This window comes from Bombus bifarius, unplaced genomic scaffold, assembly GCF_011952205.1.
Source record: "Bombus bifarius isolate JDL3187 unplaced genomic scaffold, Bbif_JDL3187 scf7180000008169, whole genome shotgun sequence".
Classification (NCBI taxonomy): domain Eukaryota; kingdom Metazoa; phylum Arthropoda; class Insecta; order Hymenoptera; family Apidae; genus Bombus; species Bombus bifarius.
The window spans coordinates 433,968-452,199 of record NW_022884490.1 but is presented as its reverse complement, the minus strand read 5'-3'; the positions used below and the strand labels follow the sequence as shown (position 1 = coordinate 452,199).

Genomic DNA, 18,232 nt, shown 5'->3' with positions numbered 1-18,232 from the left:
TGCGCCGAGTACTGTGTGTGTCGCAGCCGAGTCAAAAAAGGTACAAACCGTATCTCGAAGAGAGAGAGAGAGTGTGAGAGAGAGAGAGAGGCAAAGAGAGGAAGATAGAGAATCGGAGACTCGAAACGCGCAATGTCCCAGGAAGCAAAGAAGGATTAAGGTTTTCCGTGTACCGGACGGGCGTCGAATCAGCATGCAAGGGTTCCGGTTGCCCGTGACTAGCCGTTATTATTCGCCAGGAATTACATTGATTTACGCTCGTTATTCGTCATCGTCGCCGCTACTAACAAAGTCGGATGTTTTACAATAGGCTAAATGACGCGCTTCATCCAGAGCCCATTTGATATCGCGTTCGAATGGTAATACCGAACGAGCTGGCGCACGGATCGCTTCATTTGCCGTGAATTATTTCCGAACATAATTTCATTTCGAAACGCGTCGCGCCTGTTGCGAATCGGCAGCCTGCGTTTCGCGATACCGTCGTTTGGCCTGGCGAGAGGATCCTCGAATCGTGTCGCGTTCTTCCTTCGAAAACTTAAATCTCCATCTCCGCGGATGTACGCAGAGAGCGTAGTGGAACGATTTTCGCGAAAATCGCGAAAATAAACGGAAGATTGCACGGAAACGTCGTCTCGAAATATGGGAAATCCGATAGTTTTTCGAGTTTGGCCAGGCTTACGGTGGAAAAAAGCGACACAATATGGTCGTCGAACGATCGAGGTGACGCTGTATCGAGAGAATGGCCGCCTATGGAGCTTAAATACGGATAACCGTCACACGAACGCGTTCGAATCAATTGAAACGAAGTCAGCGATACGGTTTTATTCGCGGTAGCGAATAAAATAATATGTATTTTGACGGACAAGCTCGCGTAAGCTGAAATAATGAAATCCAGCAGCATAGCCAGAAATCGCGTCTGCGACTGAAATAAATTTCAGCCAGGCGTTCGCGTTTCACGCACGCTGGTCGATTTACAGCCGCGTATTCGCGAAAACATCGTCTCGTCCAGCGTCGCGTTGCCGTAACGCGATATTCGTCGTCGTTTTGTTCGAAACTCGCGGCGCGTGATACTCTCATCCAATATGGAAAACTATCGCGACGAGATTTTAGAATTAGACTTTAAAAACGGGAATCGCCGCTGTTGACTTGCTTAGGTTTGCCATGATATTTTCGGATGTTTCGACTCGTCGTTTCTCACGCGTAACATACGATTTTCGAATTTGTAAAAAAATTCAAACGTGGCGCGTAAGAAAATCGTAAGCATCGCACGCGACGCGTTCGATCACTCTGGTACGCTGGGGGCATCGACGTGGCGTCGCGACGCGTCGCACCGATCCTTTTACGGTTCCGCTGGTGAGTGTCGTTCGCGGTCGGATTCCCTTTCGCGGCCGTGCATTTGTTGCTGCCGGCGAAACTTTTCTCGTCTTCGAACTGAAAGCGTTTTCTGATAATCCGATACTCGGGAAACGCAATTTTCTCCACGCCCTCTTCCTTTTCCTCTCTGTGCTTGGTCGCCAACGCTACACCCTTCTCGTCTCGAACGCGTCGCTGTAATTTCTTCTCTTCCGGCACTCTAATTAAAAATTAGCGACGTGTTTGCGCTTTCCAACCACCACGATGATCAAGCGTTTCGTTGGTTCTACGATCGCACGAAGTTACCGCCTCCTGGAAACGATATTATGGTCATTCGCGAATATATTCCCGATCTGTAGACTCGTGGCGTCTCGCTTAGAACGATGGTCACGCGTTTCCACGACTACGTCGTGTACGTTCGTAGCCTAATTGGACTTAAAATTCACAATTTGCTCGAGACGCGTTGTCCGTGCTCGTTAAAACGACAGGTGTCTCCATACGCGCGAAGATGTAGCTAAAAAGATACTTGAAACCGGGTTTATTGACAAAGACTACCAATAAGGGTGACTTATCGCGCGACAGAAGGTGTGTTTTTAATGCCATCAGCGGCGCTATTACTTCCGGCAAGGGCTGCAACACCGTTATCGTCGTGGCTATTGCTCCAGCCAGCGCTACTATTACTGCCGCTGCTCTTTACGATACCGTTATTCTACCTTCTGCCACCATAATCGTTTACACGCCGCTTCTGGTAGCGTGTACCGTCTCGGGTTAAGTAAATGGAAGCGTGTGCGGCAATGTAAATAGTAGCGCGAATGGCAGCAATCGTGTAATCATAACGGTGAATGCCAACGGCCAGGTTCGCTTAATTACCACGGTTGCCGATTAAGCAATTACCGATGCGAATAGCCAGAATGGGCGTAGTACACGTGTAAGCTTTCCAGCTACACGGGGAATAAAAGACATCGGTTGTTGCCTCTCTTACGTCTCTATGCGACCAGACGACGACGAGAAAAAGTTCAATCGTAAAGGAAAATTCGAGTGGCCGAGACCAGATAGAACGAGGATGGTCTGCCACGGTGGCCGAGTGGACAACGAAAAGGTAAAGAAGAGAACGGTGAACCGCGAGGAAAGAAAGGGAAAAATGGGAATGAGCCGAAAGGATGGTAGTTGGCCGTGTGTTTTGCGGCCGAATCGATATCGTTAAAAGATCCACGGAGTTCAACCACGACCCGGATAACTCTGTGGAACCTCGGAACGAGATTATTTTCTCATTTGCGGCGACGAGACGAGCTCTTGTAACGATTTTTACCGAGAGATTCGACACGGATCGATACCCGGTTATACGCTATCTTTTCTTCGTTTTCTTAATGCAACGTGACAGGGCCACGCCAACTCGTTTCTCGAACGATCGACAAAAATCTATCGCGTTGTCCTTTGCTTCGAATCGGTCGTTTCATTTATTCGTAAAGCTCCGTCCGGTTGAACTCGTTACGTTCGTTGGATTAATCGGAATATCTATTACGGGAGGAAAGAGGAAGAGGAAGAAGGGCTTCCGGCGTGAAATATTCGCAAGGACGTGGAGCAGATGCGCTTTCTCATGGCTTTCTTCCGCTCCTCGTGGAAGAGAGGGCACGGTCAGCGGACGACGGAAACGCTTCCTGTCGAGCTGACACGACGGGAAACTTACTCGCCGCTCACCGGATGTTTACTCGCCGCGAGAGTAAACTGGACGTAAAAGCGATAACGGGCTGCACGTCCAGCCGAAATCGGATACGTTTTTCGGGTTTCCGTCTAAAAGCTCGATGGTTTCCCTCCATTTGCCGACGACGACGTTTCTCCGACTATCGGCCGGGTCTACCGGTTTATTTTTCCACCCGAAGAAAGCGTGCTTTCTCGCCGTACCACCTCGGATATGTGTATCGTTCTCTCGGAGTCTTCGGTCGTTAACGATCGCCGATTCATTTTCGACTCGTCCAAGTATTCCGCCAAGTCCTTCGATCTTTTTCTTTCCATTCAGTGTCGGCCGCCCCTTAATAGCGTGTCAAAGGGTGTTCGATTAATTGCGCCGTTCGAGCGTTATTAGAATTCCGCTTGTTAAAGCCTGTCAGCGTTGCGTAAGCTGCGAGTTTATGCGCGTGGGCGTTATTGGAATTCAACGTTGTTACAATGGAATAATAGCCAGTCATTGTAGATAACCGACGTGCATTAACATACCGGTATTCTACGGGAGAAAAATGGAAAAAGAAAAAAAGAAAAACCAGCAATTCCATCTATGGAACTTTATTACGAGCGTTTCACGATCGAATCCGATTGTAACGAGAAACGGAAATCTCGACCGGTTGTCCGACATATTTTACACCTAGCCGACACGGTTTGAGCGCGCGGATCGATCGCATCCGATTACAAAATGCCTAGCTAGATGTAGCTGCATCGGATTATCGATTCGTGACAGTTTTATTAATCCGTTTGGTTCCGAGGATCGTTCGCAGGATCGGTGACGTTATCGCGCGTGTAGATTTCGGGATCCGGCGATCCTGTTATTAGAACGCGCCGGTCGTTAATCATATTAATTTTAGTAACAGTTGCGTGCCGGACCACCAGAAATATGCTTCAATAACTTTGAGCTTTAATTACGGGCCTGCTTGTAACGCATTCAACACAATGCCATCCTCTCGCATAATTACACGTACGCGTTTAATTAAATCACCTCGTCAAGAGTCACCGATTGCCGACCCCGAGCGACCGACGCTCCATCTAATGCTTCGAATCAATTAGGTATAATGCGCGTATACATACATCGACGACGTGAATTTCGAGTCAGCTCCGCCTACGGTTATTCAGAAATTACTGGCACCGTACTGCGCGCCATCGTCGGACACTGTCACAGGGAACGTGCAAGTTGCGAGACAGGTCAGGGATCATTAGGAACGCGTTTTGTATTCGTTGGACGAATGACAAAACGATACACCGGTCTCCTTCTCTAACGTTTAACGATAACGTTTCTTCCCTTTTCATCGCTTGGCGTTACGGTGTTTTCTGTGCACGTTTTGCAATCGTTTTAACCAAACCGTTGCATTACACGCTTTTTTATCCGGCAGATTGGTCTCTTTTACGTTTTTTTTTTTTTTCGTCAATCTTTGTCTCTCTTTTCCATCTGTCGATTTTTTTATGCCCCTACCTTTTTATCGTTTTTATTACGCTTTCTTTTTCATTTGGTTTTATAGTTTTTTATTTTTTGACTTGCATTCGAGTGCAGTGTGTACAAACCATTTATCTAATGAACGCATAAAGTTGTGGAACACGATCGATGCCGTTGAATTTTTTCGAATCTGAATACGTCTGACGAGTTATCGACTCGTTCTACCGCCAGCCTGACCAGTCTTTTAACTCGCTTTTCAGATCCCTCTTCATATTTTATTCGGAAATTTCCTCGTCATTTCATCGTTGTTATTCATTTGCGATTCCAATTTAAATTCACGAATTTTCACGAAATGATTTTTCTATCGTTCGAACGTTAAGGATCACGGTGTAATTGCGATTAGTTGAGAAAAATTCTCAGTCTATCGGAATGTGCAAGTTTGGCCAGTTTCGTAGCAGATGTGGACTTTGCTACCGACGCTATGCACGATTTTTCTCTCCCTCTTTTCCACAGTTTTCAAAAATTCGTTTCTGATAATCCGCTACTTCACGGTGTACCATACGTAGACTCAGCAGTGGAAGAAGCCAGCCAAGGGATTCTTCGTAGAATCTCCAGCACCTTTTTTGCCATGGATCCCCGTAGAACACTATAACTGTATTCAAAACGAGATCGCCGGTTTCCGTATTCTACGCGAGTTTTCGCGAAACGTTCGGGCAAAAACACTTTGAATAACGATTGTTACGAAGATGTTGCATCGTAAGATTGAAAATCGTTCGTTTCCTCCAGCCGACAGAAATTCGCCGAGCTTAACGAGAAGCTTGCCAACGAGTGGCTGCCCCTACGTGGCCCGAATGCCAACGTTCCTCGCGACTTTCCCTCCCAGTGTACTGGAATATCTTCATCGTGACTCTTCGTCGTCGATTTCCTTACGTCCAAGTAACGTGCGCCCCAAACTTGAAACACGATCGCCTGGCCAGTGTTGCTGGTCTCACGATTCCATAATTTTAATAGCGCGCGAAGATTTATCGAAAATCCATTACGAAGCATTCCGAGGCAGTCGATATTCAAAAATTCATTGTCTTCAGCTACGTTGCGTCTCCTTCTATTCCTCAGCCGTCGCTCTTTCCCCGACGCACCGCAATAACGAAACGAAGGAAATTATGGGAAAGACACGGGCGCGTTCCCGCGCGGGACAAACGTAGGGGCGTGCGTGGCGTACTCCGAATTCCGACTAGCAGCTAATTAACGCCGCCAGTAGGTATCCGCGTGGACAGTTGCCACGACTGAGATATCGGAATGCAATATTCATAGCTTGCGCGTGCTCGTGCATCCTCCGATACATCCACGAGATAGATACGGGACAGATAGCTCGTCGCGCGACGTCGATCCCGCCAGCTACGCGGAAATCGATCTCCCTCGCTCGTGGCAATTTCATCCAACGCGACTTTTCTTCTAACGCTTCTTCTTCCACCGCTTTTCTCTCGTCCTGCCTGCGGTGTAAGCCTTGCGCTCTTCCGGCACCCTCGTTATTTCCATCGAGCAACGCGGAAATTCCAACGCCGCCGTTGTTTACGGAGAATCCGATCGTTATCACGAGCTTCGTCGGTTCCCAATCTGTCAGCGCGTAATCCCCGAGCGGCAGTTGCCGCGTTTAACGTCGCTGTACCGTAAACGTAAACGCGTGGCACCGATGTGACCGCTTGAAAATTGAGTTTTCTCTCGTTACTGGTATCGCGGGCGAAATTTCCTCCGCTTCTACCGCGTTCTCGCGAATCGTCGTCGCGAATATTCTTGATTTTCTTGCTGTCGACGGGGCTCTCCGGTTCGTTATACGTTGAAAAGGACAAGGCATCGACGCGGTTATATCGATTGCCACGATCGGCAAGGAGAAGAATCAACGAATCGGTTTTGCCTCGGGCCACGTTTTTCCCCGCGTTGCTCGTTTGCGCGACTGGCAAAGTGAAACCGGCCGAAGACAAAGCGACAGGGAGGAGAATGCGCAGGAAGAAGACGCTCGGTAGTCGGCGTGCATTTTCTTCCGGGCGTTTTCTAACGACAAATGAATTTTCCGCGACTGCGAGCAGGCCGAAAGTGCGGCGCGATTACGTGGAAGGAATTGGATTGCGGACGAGCCGCCTTCGGACTTCGAGGAATGTCTTTCGTTTAAGAGATTCGGATAAATAGAAGGTAGTTTTGGTGATTTTTCAGCGGTCACAGCTCGATTTCACGTAGCCCGTCCGTTTCGAATTAAGAAGCATCTCTGTATTTTTCCATCTCCATTTACGCAACGGTCGATTAAGATGGAAAATAAACGCGCGCAAAGGGGAAACTCTCGTTTAATCGAAGAAGTTGCTCTTTTCTCTTTGCGTCTGTTTCACGGTTAAGAACTCTTCTGATTTTGCCTGCCTACGCGCGACGATCTTCGCGTCGTTTAGAGGCGAAACTGTGTTAAACTGCGTTTTTATCGTTACGACGCCTTTTCCCGAGGGGTCGAGAAAGTGGCGCCTTAAGAAGTCCGTCTAAAGGTCGTAAAAGCCTGCGGTTGCGCTCCTTCTGTATACAGATTCCTCTGCCCATTTGCATACTCGCGATACCGTTGAAGATACGCTTTCTTTTTAACGAGCAATCTGTATCGGAGATATCGATCTCCGCGAAGGGGATACAAATGGCAGAGAATCTTCGGAAACTCGTCGCGTCTCATCGAGTATTTTCACCAACCGAGAATTTAGTTGCTACGAAATACGAAAAGTAACGAACGGAACACGAGTGGAGAGCAAAAGCGCGGTAACAACGAGAGACCAAGACGAGGAAGAGAACTGGCATTGGAAAAAGGGGAAAAAAGGTAGGGTCGCGCTATGGCCGGGACTGGTGCGCGCGAATTCGCCATAATAATTATCGCGGAGCTTTCTTCCTGGCGTAGCGGTGGGTGCAACAGGTGGCCGTGAGCGAACAAATCGTTCAGGATAACGACGAATCCGAATCGAAGTTCGGTGATTACCGTCCCAATGGAAATTCGATTTCGGGGTGACCGTCGAATGGCCAAAAGGCGAGGCGAGTTCGGTCGGTCCGCCATCTCTTTTTCTCTTCTTGGTTTCTCTGTTGCATCGACCCGCATCGAGGACCGATGAAAAAGGAGCAAAAGGGAAGGAAAACTGGGTCATGGATGTGCTCGATGTTTCCCTTGTCCAGGGCTGCGCATATTTTCCTTGGCTCGTGAAACATCGCCACCGGGGCCACGTTAACGGTGTGTTCGTTTGGCGTACGGGCGAAATACGCCGCAGAGAAATTCGCGGCGAATGAATGGGGCACGCGCGCTTTGCAAACCGATGCCTCGATTCGCTTCGATTCGCTTGCCTTTTTCATTTACCTTGCAACGGGATTAGACCGATCCCTATTTTACCGATATTTCAAATATACATATTGCAGGTCGTACAACAAAGGCCAATTTACATGTTTTAATTCCAGAGTGTGACGCAACGCGTCCTCTGCAAATGATTCGAATATCAATATTTAATGTTTGCTTTAAATATTCAATAGCGTTGGAGGTAGACTATATTTCAGTCGTTTCGGTCGGTTGATTGTAAAGCACAACGATAATCGTTCGGCTCACAATGCGCGTTTATTTTTTAATTCGCCAGCTTTTCTATCGATATCACTGGCGAACCGGCGAGCGAATATTTGCGTAGATAAAATCTCGTCGATTTTCGACGATACTACAGAGCTTGTTTTTTTCTTTTTCAAGCGATAACGAGACGATCGATATACTCGAATCGACGTAATCGAACGTGGATAGAGATAAGAGAACGAGGGAGAAAGATAAGGAAGGCTAGATTCTGCGAGTGACGTCTATCATGGAAGTTCGACACGGCCATTGAATCGGTCCCTTAATCGATACGCGTCCCCTCGAGCTGATCGACGCGTCTGTCTCTCCAGATTACGATGCTGGTTGCGAGATTATCGGTTAGGAACAATGTAAATTGGTCCTGCTCTTGGATACGCATCCCGATTAATGGGAAACTGTTACGTGTCGCACAGCCGGCATCGTTATCGACCAAATTGTCAACCGCCACTGCCACCGTGATTATTCCTATAAATTGTTCGTTAATTATTTACTCGTAGGCAGATCATAGCCCTAGATAATTTCTCATGAAACGATAGGTCCGATTAAAAATATTAAATTCACCGGCGACCGATTCCGAGAGCGACCGCACAAAGCCGCTTGCTAATTAGATCGGTCGTTGAAAGAGAAACGACGTGGAATCTCCGAGTCTTTGTGACCGGGATTTAACCCGATTTTCGTGGTTGCCTACGATTCCAAAGAACACGATCCTCGAAAGCTATCCTCGTTCTTCCGTTTGTTCGCCGTGGCACGTGACGTGCACGGGCGGTGGCGCGCGCGAGTGCTCGAGTTTCCTTTCTGTTTGTCCGGAGATCGTTGTGTCAAAGTGGCCGTGTCTCTTGGCGTTTTCAAAGCCCTGGAACCAGAGTTCCAGGGTACGAAACGCCACGATAATGGTAACTACCCGCTAATAAGCATTTTCCATGCATCAGTCTTTCAGCATTTAAATCGCTTTCTGCTTTAATTGGCCCGTTGGTTCGCTTCTTTCCGCGTCTACCTTCGCCTTTTGCGCCACACTTTGTTCGCGCTCGTTGAATTCAACCCTCTCTCTGCCAGCCGCTTTTTTCTCCCCCGTGCTTTTCTTCTCTTTCACTTTCTTCTTCCCTCTACCCTGTCCCGGTTTCGCGCGTTCGCCACTCTCTGCTCCCTTCCTTTCCTTTCTCCGCTCTCCGATTCGCGATTACTCATCCGTATTACTTTTTACTTTACCGTACGCGTTCGCTCGTGCATCGAGCTTCGCTGTTCTGCCTTTCCACGCGCGTTGCGAGGTCATCGTCTAGCAGGAAAGCGAGAGACGCGATCGACTTGTTTCCCGTTTCGACTTCGATGCGTTCCTTTTGTCTTGGACCGTTTCACACGCTGCCACTCCGTTTCGTTTTCCACCAGGTCACTGAAAATCGTCCCTGACATCGAGTCACGCGATCAATCCATTCGTTTCTTCGTCGCTAACAACGCTATCGATCCTCTACGTGTCTCTCCACTTTTTCTTTCAATTTCCCATCCGCTCTAGGCTACGACTTCATTGGTCAGCAGCTCGTTATTCATTCTCGCGTAACGTCGTCCAGCCTCGTCCTTTATCCGTGATAATCACCGGCAACGGAGCAAAAAGTAGACGAGCCGAAGGACACCGTTCACCTACGTTTTTCCAACCTCCTTTTAATTACACATATTCGTCGCCGTGCCGGCTGAATCCGATGGGAAATGCGTCCGCGAGGAGACGCGATCGGACGATGAGATTTATAGGCGAGCTCGGAACGACAGCTGCAACGAGAATTGACGGATTAATGGCGGACGCCGGGGACGTCGGATAAACACGGCGGCGTGCGAATTATATTCCCTCTGGCGCGTCGTTTCCATCGGCGAGCATCAGGCCAGTCATTTCTCGTTTCCATCGAGTTCGCCACGTTTCCTTTCGACTTTGTCCATGCTGCAACTTCGCCAATATCTTGCATCGAAATCGTATTCTCGCGACGCACAGTGAAACGAAGAAATATCCCGAGTGGCCGATAAATAGTTAATTAGAGTTTCGGCTCGATAGAAATTACTTTCCGCAGTGGAAGATCCGCCCCTTCGATCTTCGTCGCGCCAAGGGTTTTCATTTCCATTCGGCCATTCGTTTTTCGGAGTTACGGTTCAATAATGTTAATGGATTTGTTGGATCCGTTCAACTGCCGCCACTCCCTCGTCTGTTCGCTTCGCTCTGAAAACGAGCACCGGCCGAATCAACGAAATAAATCGGACCCGAGTCTGCCGCAGCCCCGACGAATCGCTAAACACGCCGGTGTTTCCAATTTTTCGGCGACGACGTGTTGCTTCCATGTTCGCCACGATCCATCATCCGACGTCCGAGAAATTCAAACTCGGATCTTTCAGCCTCGCGAAGACTGGCACGAAAATTTACTCGACCATTCTCACGATCGAGCGGAATAAAGTTGGAATTATCGCAAGGACCGTCGTCGTCACCTCGATTTCTCGTGCTTTATTATATTCAAAGTGCGATTCGGTGTCGCTTCTCACGGTCCCGCAAAGCGATAGCTAATGGGATTCGATTAAGGAGAAGATAAATTCGTTGACGGCGCGATAACGTTCGAATTAAATAAGAGACTGCTGAAAAATAATATGGAGCGGAAGGCGGCATAGTAGGTTAGTGGGAGAAAAATCGTAGCTAGTTTAAGAGCCTTTAATTTCGTTCGGATAAATGGTCATCAAGGAACAGCACGCGTACCCATGATTATCTTGAACGGCGCTGAAGCAATTTCGCCCGTAATGCCGACGAATCTAATTTCCTCCGGAAGATCTCTTACTGGAATTCCGCCTTTCAGCGTCTTCTTTCAGCAATTTCTTAATTTTTCCACGCTATATTTCTCTCGCTTTCTTTCCCTCGCTTCGATTTCCCTCCGCGAAGTCCTCTATTTTTTTCGCCTTTCCCGACTACTTTCGTCCTCGCTAACTCACCGAGGTTATTACTCCGGCACTCGGTGGACGCATTGTTGCCCCGCACGAAACTTTTCATTTACTCGCCATCTCCGCTGACAGTAGCCTCTCAATTACGAATTATTCCACGGCTGGTTTCATCGCTCGGTTACTCTCGAATCAGTCGCTCCTTTCTTGGACCTCCTTGCTTCTTCCTCGGAACATTTCGTAGTAAAATGAGACGCAAAGTGAGACACAGAGAGAGAGAGAGAGAGAGAGAGAGAGAGAGAGGGAGAAATGCAGAAAGAAATCAAGATTTCTGTCTCGTTGACGCAATAAAAGCAACCCCGTACTCGCAGAGAATAACGTTTCTTCTCTTTGACCGTTGACGCTGGGATCCGTTTCAAAGGGAATTGTTATCGGAGGACGATTGATGTTCCGCGGAATGTTTCACGGTGGGCAAAGCTAGAGGACACATCCGGGCCGTTTCATCGGCTTACATCGAACGGCTCTTTGCCGAGAAATTGGATCACGAAGTTGATCAAAGAGCCACTCGTTTTTCGCTTCCACTCATTTGCAGCGGATCGCCGTCGAGATCTCTGCGGAGACCTGCCCCGTTAAAGGCCACTTGTCCAAGAGGACGCTCGGTTTCGAGCTTGTCCTATCGAGCGCGACTCGTACGGTTACATTTTCCTATGGTCGTTCGGTCCGCGTTTTGCGCCGCGGACGCGTGATTTCTTGCAGCGATGGTCAGGACGGAGGATGTGGAGGTGCGCGGCGAAACTTATTAAAACGAAAGAGAGTAGCCGGCGATGGAGCCGGGCGCTTATAAAAATTTCAGCCGCGAACCGAGAAACAGCGGGTCAGGTTGAAGAAAGGCAGAGCGAGCGAAGAAGAAGTTGGAAAATCTTAAAGAGAAAAGTAAAAACTGGGCCAACGAGGACAGGCAGCAGGGGCGAGCAACAACGCGGTTAATGTTTTTTTAATGGATAAATTTCTCCTGGGTGGATACCTGGCTCCGTAAATAATCTTGCAGATAGGATATCCAGCGACCTTTTGAAATCTGAAACTTTGCGAATCGTGTCTACGCTGTACGTTCGATTCTTGAACACGAACGGACGGCCGGACAATGCATTTAGAAAGATAGAAAATTGATCCGTCCACGGGAACTCGACGAGTTGGTCCGCTCCGAGGATCCTACGTAGACGCGAAACCGTGCTCCCGGAAGGAGACGAAAGGAGACGAGGATGAACCGGTGCCTTGGCATTCGCGACGGTCCGCAGCTTTCCCGGAGGCGCATTATTCAACGACTTTATCAATCTTTCATCCGAGTAGGCGGAAGGGGATCGAGGACGCGGCTGACCCCGGGGTCGAAGGGAGCGCTTGAAAAACGAGCGCCGAGGTCGTGGCCTAATCTCGAGCAGAAGGTGCAGCGTGTATCCAGCAAGATCTGCCCGCAGCATCGTCGAGATTCGTCCCGGCCGTGGTACGGCTCGCTAAGCGATTATTTTATCTATCGCCGGCGATCTGCCAAACTCTGTACGAACACCACGCTTTTTCCACCCTCCTCGAGCCGGCATTTCCGTCCAACCATTGTCCGCGTCTTTGTTCCATCTTCCACGGTCTTATCGAAAGATTATCGTTGGCCGAGCGACAGAGCCCCTACCGCCTGAGAATTCTGGCAGGGAGAATTTTATGTGCTCGTTGTCGAATCGGGGGAATCGATGGATCAGACTCGGGTTTAAGAGGATTTAAGGAGGCGAATATTCCGAATTCAAGGTTTCTCGAGTCGTTCGACCGGGCCAAACGTTGCAACAGCATCGAGGATGTTTCCAGGCGAACGGTAATGAAATTTGAACGGAAGCAAAAGACTAAGCAAACAACGAGTCGAGGACTAAAACGAAGCCTGGATCGAACAAGAATCGAGGAGCATCGAATCGTGCTCCGTTCACTTTCGCCTTGATTTTCCATGCTCGTGAAACTTTCCTTGTTTGTATTTCCATCTCGTTATCGTAGTTATCGAAGCGTCGTCGAGTGGCGGCCAACCGAAGACGATCTGGAACAGCTCCGCTCCGAGACCGGAAACCTGGCGGTGCTCGAAAGGAAGCGTTTTAATATCAATCTCCATATCGTAAAAATGATTGCGCGGTGGTTCGGAGCTCATTCGGGTCGCGAAACTCGTTTAAGTTGCGTAATTAAGGAACACCGGTTTCTCCGAGTGAAGCAACTTTTTCCTTTGGAGTAGGTTCGTTCTCTATATTATGTCTTTCACGCAGTTTATCAGCGATTGCTGTGCTCGCCGGCGGCGCAGCAACGCGGTAAACTAATTAAGCGGACTGGAAAATATTCCCTCGCGAGGAAAATTGCGTTAGGAGAGCGAGTCGGTCTTTCTGGCTAAAAGAGAGAGAGACAGAGAGCAAAAGGAAGGTTTGAACAGCGGCCCAGCACCGGACGAAATTATTCATCGTAAGGAGGTGATAAGAGAGCGAATCCGCTCGGGGAACACGACAAGCTCCTAAGGTATTCCAGGAAAATTGCTTCGAACGGCGTTTTCCGGAACCGTCGAACCGTCGTCGCCCAACTTCCGCCTCGGGAACCTGGAAAACTTGCCGATGGAATTCACGATGGCGAAGTAAGCTTGGCAACTTTCGAGATTTCGAGTGTCCGCAACGTTCAGTAGGAAGTTGGACGTGGCGTTGACAAGTCCGTCCGCGAGGTCGCCTCCGCGACACCGGAAACGCATCGCTACCAGAGAAATAAGCGACGCGTGCACGTCTACGTGAGCCGAGTCCTCCGACAAATTGGACGATGGACACGGAGATAATCGGCCTTGTGACATAGCCAATTTCTTAGGGGAAACACGTTCGTCGCTGATCGAACTTTTGTCGTAAGTTGATAACTCCAAACAATTGCGGCATCGTTTTAATATCGAAATTTTATTTACGAGGTTCTATCGATCGTCGAATAATCGTAATTTTTCGCGAGTTCAAGCGGTCAATTTGTTCCGTGGAAATTATTTAAACGAGCACATGGAGCACATTAAGTAGTTGAAAGGAGCGTAACGACGCGACGTTTAACGATGCTCTTCGCGTTGCCTGATTCTATCAGATTTAGTTGCATGCTCGCCGAGATTTACCAGTTATTGCGTCTTGCCGCAATTCTTCCGCTTCCGTTTTCCTTCTATACTTTGCTACCTATCTCATCGAGCCAGCGGCAACCCCGAACAATTGTTCTCTATTGTAGCAGCTATGGGGGGGGGGTGGTGTATAGAGAAGCGCGGAAAACGAATTCCTGCCATTGTAGGATACGCAGCGAGTAATTCGAACACGAAGAGAAGCTGCTCCCGATCATTCTTACGGATTCGAGAAATCGAATTGCTCCCATGTCGTCGTGCCCGTCCGACGTCATTTTCCCGGACGAATTATTTTGTTAAAACGCGATCGTACAAAATTGCTCTTCCGCCAACGACAAAAGATACGACTTATCGCTTTTTTATCCTATCCCCTTTATATTTGATCGTTGCAGCGTATTCGCGGCAAGATGAGAAAACATGTTCACGTAAACCATGTATTGGAGAAAATTCGCGAAACACCCGACCGAATGGCTTTTCCGCGATCGATGAAATTACTCGGAGATAATTTATGACCGGAATGGCGCCTTGCAGCTTGTCGTCGTGCGGTGTCGGACCGCGTCGAGAAACAGAAGCGGAGCCGCGTTATCCCGTCCTAAGATCTTATATTTCTCAACGCAAAGTTTCAACTGCGAGCTCGACTCCGGCTTATCCACGAAAACGTTTGATCCTCGCCTCACGCCCGGTTCTTCATCCCTTAATCCCGCGGGTTAAGCTCCTTGCGGTAGCGACAAAACGACGAAAAGGATCAATCTGCCCGCTGTTGCCAGTTTATTCGCCTTAGACGATTTCGCTTTGTGTACGAAAATCCATCGTTCGCACTCGCTCATCTCGATTAAAAACTCATAGAGGTGCGGTTAGCGAATGAGACCATACGTCTCTGGCAGAAAGGAAGAGATTTGCCGTGTAACGGTTTGCGAATATGCCGGGATATCGCGTTTTCAAAGTAAATTCTCCGCCGCGTAAAAATCAATCTTGTTCCAAGCTTGTTTGCCTTGTGTTTTTTTCCAGTCGTTTCTCTTCCCGCGATCCGAATTGCCCAGTGTTTTCCATTCATAGCCCTGGCGTCCATATAAAGCGAAGGTTCTCGTTTTGTTTCCTAAATTACTCGCAAGAAACGAACACGATCGTTATCGATACCCGGAGGACGATCGGATTCTGCTGCAGTAGCATTGGATTCTTTGTGTTCGATTCGACGAGCTAGTAATTATGCCATCGTGTAAATTGGCAAAGTTGCTGTAAGCGGAAGGGCGGTTCGCGTGGAAAAGCTTGAAAATGGCACGGTAAAGCGAGCTGTCTGATCGCGATACACGCGACAAAGGCTGTCCGTGGCCAGACCAGCCGCTTTGTAACGACAGAACGTTAATTGATACGATAATTAATTTTGTGGCTTTTCGAACGACCAGCCTTTGCGAGGTCTCTTTTTTTTTCAAATTCGTCATCGCCGATAAGAATTTCAGTTTTCCGCGTGTTCAATTTATCCGCGTGGAAAATTCTGCGTCGTTTCCTCGTGAAATGTCTATGAAACGTCTATGATGTCTATGAGAGAGAGAGAGAGAGAGAGAGAGAGAGAGAGAGAGAGAGAGAGAAAAAGAGAGAAAGAGAAATCGGTCGGAAGGGAAACTAAGGGAACTCAATCAAGAATGCTGAAGTGGATAAGTAACTGGCGTCACGAAGTTCCAGGCCGACGCGGCAGTCGGCAGAATCAATTTCCCGAATTGAAGCGTTCGTAAACGTGCTCGATGTCTCTCCCCTATCCATGGATGGGTCCTTTAGCGCCGCGTTTCCGACTCTGTCCGACCGATGCGAACCGTTTTCAGCTCGCCACGGAATTAATACCGAGAAACCAGGGCTGTTCCAGGAAGATTTAACCAGACAGGACAAGAGAAATTGAGAGAGAGAGAGAGGGAGAGGGAGAGGGAGAGAGAGAGAGAGAGAGGGGCCATGCGACACGTTACGATCTTCCTTTCTGCATGGAACACCGATTCTAATTCGATTCCGGTATCCCGGGTCCACGCACGTAAATCCACGTTCGCGTGTTGCGTCGCCGCGGGTTAACGTAATCGGGGCACTGACTGGAAAATTAGCCAACAGGGCTGAAAGCTCACGCGCCTCCGAGACATTCTGTCGCGCCACGTATGCACATGCCAGCCAATTTTTCCTTCACGCGTCATTCGTTCGACGATGTTCGCTTTGCCTCGTTACCCTCGCCGCACGAATTTCCCTAAAATCTCGGAAAAATTGCAGCAAATTATCGAACAAAGTGCTACCTACCTTCGCGGAATGATCGCTGAAAATTTCAATCTATCGGACGTAATTTTTCTAAATTGAATATCAAGCGCGGAACAATTTTTCGGATATTTTACAGATACCGCGAGATTTTTTCATTTTCTAGCTGTTTGCAACGGGACAAAGGGCGCGGTGACTTTGACGGGGCGAGGACGAACAAGCGGATTGATCTTGCAGATCGGTGTGCAGATGGCATTTCATCAGAGCGCGGGCCACCGCATCAGCCCCTTAATCCGATTAAACGCAATTGCAACGTGGCCGTTATTATCCGGTTGCGTTCCCGTTATTGTCGCGAGCGTCGACTAGTACCAGCGAATACAGCGCGATTTATCGCGCGGATCGATTTCGTCGTTTCGCTCGCAGTTGTAAACAAGAACGCCAGTTTAATTAGTTAGCCCGACGCGTCGCGCAGTCCCGGGTAATTAAAGCACGCGTTGCCTCGTGTTCGCGCGATATTTTCGCTCGTTATCGCGCCGTAATATCGAGAAATAAATTCAGAAACGGAGCATCCACGAAAGACATCGATTTCTATTTCTCTTCCCTTGTTGGACGATCGTCCGTGGTTTTCTAGCATCGTGGAAATCATCGCGGTGGATGCCTCGTCGAGGGATACACGTTCAAACAACAGTCCAGCACCGATATTGAAAGATCAGGGTACATGGTGGCGGAAGGACGCCGAACGCGCGTACTTTGTCGCTAATCGATGGTTCTATGAATTTTAGATATTCCGAAGAAACGGTGGATCGCGTCGCGCTGGCTCGCTAGGCCGACTGAATTATGAATTTCGAAGAAAGTAAGACGAACGAATATCTCTCCGTTCACGACAAGTTCGACAGACTCTGCGCGAATGGCGAAGGCAGAGAGGAGAGCCAATGGAGAAAGGAGCGAAGTATGGTCGATCAGGTTCATAAATATCGATGGAAGTCCCGAGATATTCCTGGAGGATTTGCAATCCCTCGTCTAGTTGGAAACTCGGTCATTTTCTGCGATATAAACGTTCCACGTGATCTAAAAGAAACCTACCGACTAACAATGAGAAACACGAAAGCAGAGATCGATTTTCCTTGAGCGAAAAGCACGTCGGAACATAGACGAACGATCGTGCGAGATTTTTGCACCATGTTACGAAACGAAGCTGCGATGATCGTTTACTCGTTTACAACATCCTTCGGTTAGTTTGTGAAACAATCCGAGGACAACAAAATTCGTTACATATTTGATTAGTTTATTTCCATGGACGAGGATGGAGGCCGATTTTTGGATGAGCGAGCGTAGGGTTGCAACGACAGGGTACAATTCAAGGGAAAGTTCGGAGGCGGAAAGGAAAACAGACGAGGTTGAGCGGCGAGAAACGGTCGTACAGTGAAAGAAAGGAACCGGAGAGTGAAACGGCTGTTCTCCGGTTACCTTACTTATATTGACCTCCGAGAACCTGTTTAACGTTCGCCCGTCGATCCGCTTCTCCCGAGATTTCGTTCTCTATGAAACAAGGAATCGAAGGATTTCCGGCTGAGCTAAGATTTGTTTGCCCGGATCGGTCGATTTTCATTTTATCCCAACGTTACGAATAGAGTATCGACCATCGAGAAGCTTTTTATGAAACGAAGGAACGCCGCGGCGCAGCAGATCGCGATGCTCGTTTGAATATTTATTCCCGGTGTTTTCGGAGGGTCTCAAAGGAAGGAAGATTGGGAAAGTCAACGTCCGTGAGAATCGCGGAATACGCGTTGTGGGGAAAATTTCAAGCGACGTTTCGGTATTTTACTCGGAGCCAGGTGGTTTTTCGAGG

The 18,232-nt window shown here is 48.6% G+C and overlaps 1 protein-coding gene across 1 annotated transcript in view; it reads left to right on the top strand.

Moving 5' to 3' along the window:
- Nucleotides 1–18,232, top strand: part of LOC117209276 — a 220,385-nt gene that overhangs the window by 26,736 nt on the left and 175,417 nt on the right. The window lies entirely within an intron of this gene.